The sequence below is a fragment of the Rhinatrema bivittatum genome, chromosome 19 (assembly GCF_901001135.1).
Source record: "Rhinatrema bivittatum chromosome 19, aRhiBiv1.1, whole genome shotgun sequence".
Taxonomy (NCBI): domain Eukaryota; kingdom Metazoa; phylum Chordata; class Amphibia; order Gymnophiona; family Rhinatrematidae; genus Rhinatrema; species Rhinatrema bivittatum.
Window position 1 is genome coordinate 25,481,641 of NC_042633.1, and position 6,000 is coordinate 25,487,640.

Here is a 6,000-nt window from a genome sequence, read left to right on the forward strand (position 1 = left end):
AGTTACTGACATGAAATCTGTATAGCCCAGTATCAAGAGTTACTGACTAGGAACCAGCACCAGTACCAGCAGTTAAAGACATGAAACCTATTTCCCAGCACCAGCAGTTACTGATATGAAACTTGTATCCAAGCACCAGCCAATACTAACATGAAACCTGAACACCAGTACAGGCAATTACTGACAGGAAGAGAGCACCTGTACCAGTCATACTGACAGGGGAACTGAACCCCAGCACCAGCAGTTACTGACTGGGAACCAGCAACCAGTACCAGCAATTAATTACATGAAACATGTATCCCAGCACCAGCCACTACTAACATGAATCCTAAACACCAGTGCCAGCTGTTATTGACAGGGAGATAGCACCCAGCAGTTTCTGATTAGGAACCAGCACCAGTACCAGTAGTACAGATATGAAACCTGTATCCAGGCACCAAAAGTGACAGAGAACCTGAACTCCAGTATCAGCAGTACTGACTGGGAACCAGTACCAGCAATTACTGACATGAAAACTGTATCCACAGCACAAGCCACTACTAACATGAAACCTGAACACCAGAATCAGCCGTTACTGATAGGGAGACAGCAGCAGCTATACCAGGTCATTACTGACAGGGAACATGACCAGCAGTTTACTGGACATGAAACTTGTATCCCAGCACCAGCCATTTACTAACATGAACACTGAACAACAATACCTGCTGTTCCTGACCGGGAGGACAGCACCAGTACTGACATGAAAACCTGTACTCCAGCACCAGCAGTTACTGACATGAAACCTGTAGCCAGTATCAGAGTTACTGACTAGGAACCAGCACCAGTACCAGCAGTTATAGACATGAAACTTGTATCCCAGCACCAGCCACTACTAACATGAAAACTGAACACCAGTACCAGCAGTTATAGACATGAAACTTATATCCCAGCACCAGCCACTACTAACATGAAAACTGAACACCAGTACCAGCAGTTACTAACATGAAACTTCTATCCCAGCACCAGCAGTTGCTGACAGGGAACCTGAACCCCAGTATCAAGAGTTACTGACTAGAAACCAGTACCAGCAGTTACAGACATGAAACCTATTTCTCAGCACCAGCAGATACTGACATGAAACTTGTATCCCAGCACCAGCCACTACTAACATGAACACTGAACAACAATACCGGCTGTTCCTGACAGGGAGACAGCACCAGTACTGACATGAAACCTGTACTCCAGCACCAGCAGTTACTGACATGAAACCTGTAGCCCAGTATCAAGAGTTACTGACTAGGAACCAGCACCAGTACCAGCAGTTAAAGACATGAAACCTATTTCCCAGCACCAGCAGTTACTGATATGAAACTTGTATCCAAGCACCAGCCAATACTAACATGAAACCTGAACACCAGTACAGGCAATTACTGACAGGAAGAGAGCACCTGTACCAGTCATTACTGACAGGGAACCTGAACCCCAGCACCAGCAGTTACTGACTGGGGAACCAGCACCAGTACCAGCAATTAATTACATGAAACCTGTATCCCAGCACTAGCCACTACTAACATGAAATCTAAACACCAGTGCCAGCTGTTATTGACAGGGAGATAGCACCCAGCAGTTTCTGACTAGGAACCAGCACCAGTTCCAGTAGTTACAGATATGAAACCTGTATCCCAGCACCAACAGTGACAGAGAACCTGAACTCCAGTATCAGCAGTTACTGACTGGGAACCAGTACCAGCAGTTACTGACAGGGAACCTGAATCCCAGCACCTGCAGTTACTGACTAGGAACCAGCACCAGTACCAGCGGTTACTGTCAGGGAACCTGAATCCCATATCAGCAGTTACTGAATGGGAACCTGAAACCTCAGTATCAAGAGTTGCTGACTAGGAAACCAGCACCAGTACCAGCAGTTATAGACATGAAACTTGTATCCCAGCACCAGCCACTACTAACATGAAAACTGAACACCAGTACCAGCAGTTACTAACATGAAACTTCTATCCCAGCACCAGCAGTTGCTGACAGGGAACCTGAAGCCCAGTATCAAGAGTTACTGACTAGAAACCAGTACCAGCAGTTACAGACATGAAACCTATTTCCCAGCACCAGCAGATACTGACATGAAACTTGTATCCCAGAAACCAGGCCACTACTAACATGAACACTGAACAACAATACCGGCTGTTCCTGACAGGGAGACAGCACCAGTACTGACATGAAACCTGTACTCCAGCACCAGCAGTTACTGACATGAAACCTGTAGCCCAGTATCAAGAGTTACTGACTAGGAACCAGCACCAGTACCAGCAGTTATAGACATGAAACTTGTATCCCAGCACCAGCCACTACTAACATGAAAACTGAACACCAGTACCAGCAGTTACTAACATGAAACTTCTATCCCAGCACCAGCAGTTGCTGACAGGGAACCTGAACCCCATTATCAAGAGTTACTGACTAGAAACCAGTACCAGCAGTTACAGACATGAAACCTATTTCTCAGCACCAGCAGATACTGACATGAAACTTGTATCCCAGCACCAGCCACTACTAACATGAACACTGAACAACAATACCGGCTGTTCCTGACAGGGAGACAGCACCAGTACTGACATGAAACCTGTACTCCAGCACCAGCATTTACTGACATGAAACCTGTAGCCCAGTATCAAGAGTTACTGACTAGGAACCAGCACCAGTACCAGCAGTTAAAGACATGAAACCTATTTCCCAGCACCAGCAGTTACTGATATGAAACTTGTATCCAAGCACCAGCCAATACTAACATGAAACCTGAACACCAGTACAGGCAATTACTGACAGGAAGAGAGCACCTGTACCAGTCATTACTGACAGGGAACCTGAACCCCAGCACCAGCAGTTACTGACTGGGAACCAGCACCAGTACCAGCAATTAATTACATGAAACCTGTATCCCAGCACTAGCCACTACTAACATGAAATCTAAACACCAGTGCCAGCTGTTATTGACAGGGAGATAGCACCAGCAGTTTCTGACTAGGAACCAGCACCAGTTCCAGTAGTTACAGATATGAAACCTGTATCCCAGCACCAACAGTGACAGAGAACCTGAACTCCAGTATCAGCAGTTACTGACTGGGAACCAGTACCAGCAATTACTGACATGAAAACCTGTATCCCAGCACAAGCCACTACTAACATGAACCTGAACACCAGAATCAGCCGTTACTGATAGGGAGACAGCAGCTATACCAGTCATTACTGACAGGGAACATGACCAGCAGTTACTGACAGAGAACCTGAACTCCAGTATCAGCATTTACTAACTGGGAAACTGACTAGTCATTACTGACAGATAAGCTGAAGCCCAGCTTTAATTATGTAAGCACTTCATTATTCACCTGTAAATAAATGCATCTTCCCCAGCAGAAATATCTTGTACCGGAGTGTTCCTTTTCTGTATAGTCTTATCTTTCACTGTGGCGGTGGATCCCAGTTACTGACAGGGAACTAGCACCAGTACCAGCCATTACTGACAGAAAAGTTAAACCCCAATACCACCAGTTACTGATAGGGAACCAGCACCTGTGCCAGTCATTACTGACAGAAAATCTGAATCCCAATACCACCAGTTACTGATAGAAAATCAGCATCTATTCCAGTCATTACTAACAGAAAATCTGAACCACTACCTCCAGTTACCAATTGGAAATCAGCATCGGTACCAGCCATTACCGAAGGGGAACCTGAACTCCAATACCAACCTCTACTGACAGGAAACCAGCACCAATAGCAGCCATTACAGGAATCCCATCCTCTAGCACCAGCAGTTACTGACAGGAAACCAATATTGGTAGCAATTCTTACTAAGAGAAAACCTGAACCCTAGTACCAGCAGTTACTGACAGGATCCAGGACCGGGTAAATATCATCACTGACAAGAATCCTGTGCCCCAGCAGCTGTGTTTACTGACGGACCCAGCATGAGTACCTGGCCATTACTGTCAGGGTACCTGTTCCCCAGCAGCAGAGAACCTGAACCCTAATACCAGCAGTTACTGATAGGGCTTTGTAAAAGCATCACACTGACAGTGTGATGCCGTCTGTAGTCAGAGGTTCTGAAAAAGGCATATGCACATTGAGATCAGTTTGCAAGGAACTGAATCTTGTCAAATTGTATGCCCCTCCATTGAAAGATAAATCAAAAACCTGTAAGACTAAAGAGGTTAGGACTTTTCAGCTTGGAGAGAGAGACGGCTGGATGGGGGATATGATAGAGATGTTTAAAATCATGAGAGGTCTAGAACGGGTAGATGTGAATCAGTTATTTATTCTTTCAGATAATAGAAAGACTAGGGGGCACTCCATGAAGTTAGCATGGGGCAACATTATAAAACTAATCGGAGAAAGTTCTTTTCACTCAACGCACAATTAAGCTCTGGAATTTGTTGCCAGAGGATGTGGTTAGTGCATTTAGTATAGCTGTGTTTAAAAAAGGATTGGATACGTTCTTCGAGGAGAAGTCCATTACCTGCTATTAATTAAGTTGACTTAGAAAACAGCCACCGCTATTACTAGCAAACGGTAACATGGAATAGACTTAGTTTTTGGGTACTTGCCAGGTTCTTATGCCTGGATTAGCCACTGTTGGAAACAGGATGCTGGGCTTGATGGACCCTTGGTCTGACCCAGTATGGCATGTTCTTATGTAAAATAAAAGTGTTCCTTCCTGATCTCTTTTCCAGGTAACCTCTATCAAAGCCCTTTGACCCCACCCCCTTCCAGTCATGCTTGCATAGAAAGCCCTTATCGTCTGCCACTGAGAGAGACAGGGCAAAGCGATGTCAGCACTGGCTCTCAAACAGGCCGATACAGTGGAGCGCACTGTTAAACCCGCGATTGGACGTGCGATTGGACGCGCTAGCGTTACCCCTTATCAGTAAGGGGTCGAAAACGCGCGTCCAACCCCCCTGAACCTAATAGCGCCCGCAACATGCAAATGCATGTTGATGGCCCTATTAGGTATTCCCGTGCAATTCAGAAGGAAAATGTGCAGCCAAGCCGCACATTTTACTTTCAGAAATTAGCGCCTACCCAAAGGTAGACTTTACTGTATCGGCCCGTAAGAGAGAGCTTTGTAGATGCCAGATCTGCAGGCCATGCTGGGGATTCAGGTGCTGCCTTCATTAATGTGAGAGGCTGCCGCCAGGAGCCCCTATATCCTGCTTTCCATAGTTATCCAGCTGCCCCGTGCCAAGTCCAGTTGCAGAAACTGAGGAGTCTTATACTGGGGGTAATAAGCCCTTGCAAATCACAGCTCTATCGCAGTCCCCACCGTTCAAAACTCTTTTTTTTCTTTTTTTGTCAAGTTTAAAAATGGCTTTGACTAAGTTCAAAATAAGAAACAAAGATGTTGATTCACCCAGTTGACCCTGGCTAGGAAGGGGAGGGGGCATGAAGGCAAATACCTATTTGGACAGAGCAGTGAGTAAAACTAATCTCTTTTCAAAGGTAGAGCAGAAGCTTTCTGGAACAAAAAGGGGGGAATATACTGAAACATTTTGAGCCCATCTTGCTCCAATCTGGTTAATTTCCCCATGTCCATCTTTTAGGCATGCAAAGTCTCTCTGGTGACGCGAGTCTCCTACAGAAAAATGAGAAGAATCTGCCCTGAGCATGTTTGGGCCATGATGCCAGCAGGTTTTAAAGGCAAGAAGTCAGAAAGGCCTGCTGAGACCACTTGATTTGCCTTTGAAACATTAATTCAAGTCAGTTGTATAAGAGACAATAGAGAAAACCCTAGCACTCATCCTATACAGAACATAGTGCTTATCGCAAGGCAAACTACCATCCAGGGCTTGGAAAGGCAGCAAGAGTTATGATCTGCAGTCTTTACAAGCCAACATGAATATAAACCCCCTCTCTGCCGTCACTGGATTTGATGGGGGGGGTCCCTGGGTTCTCATATCCCTCAGCCATGATACCTTTATGCTTACTCTTATCAAATGTTATCATAATTATACC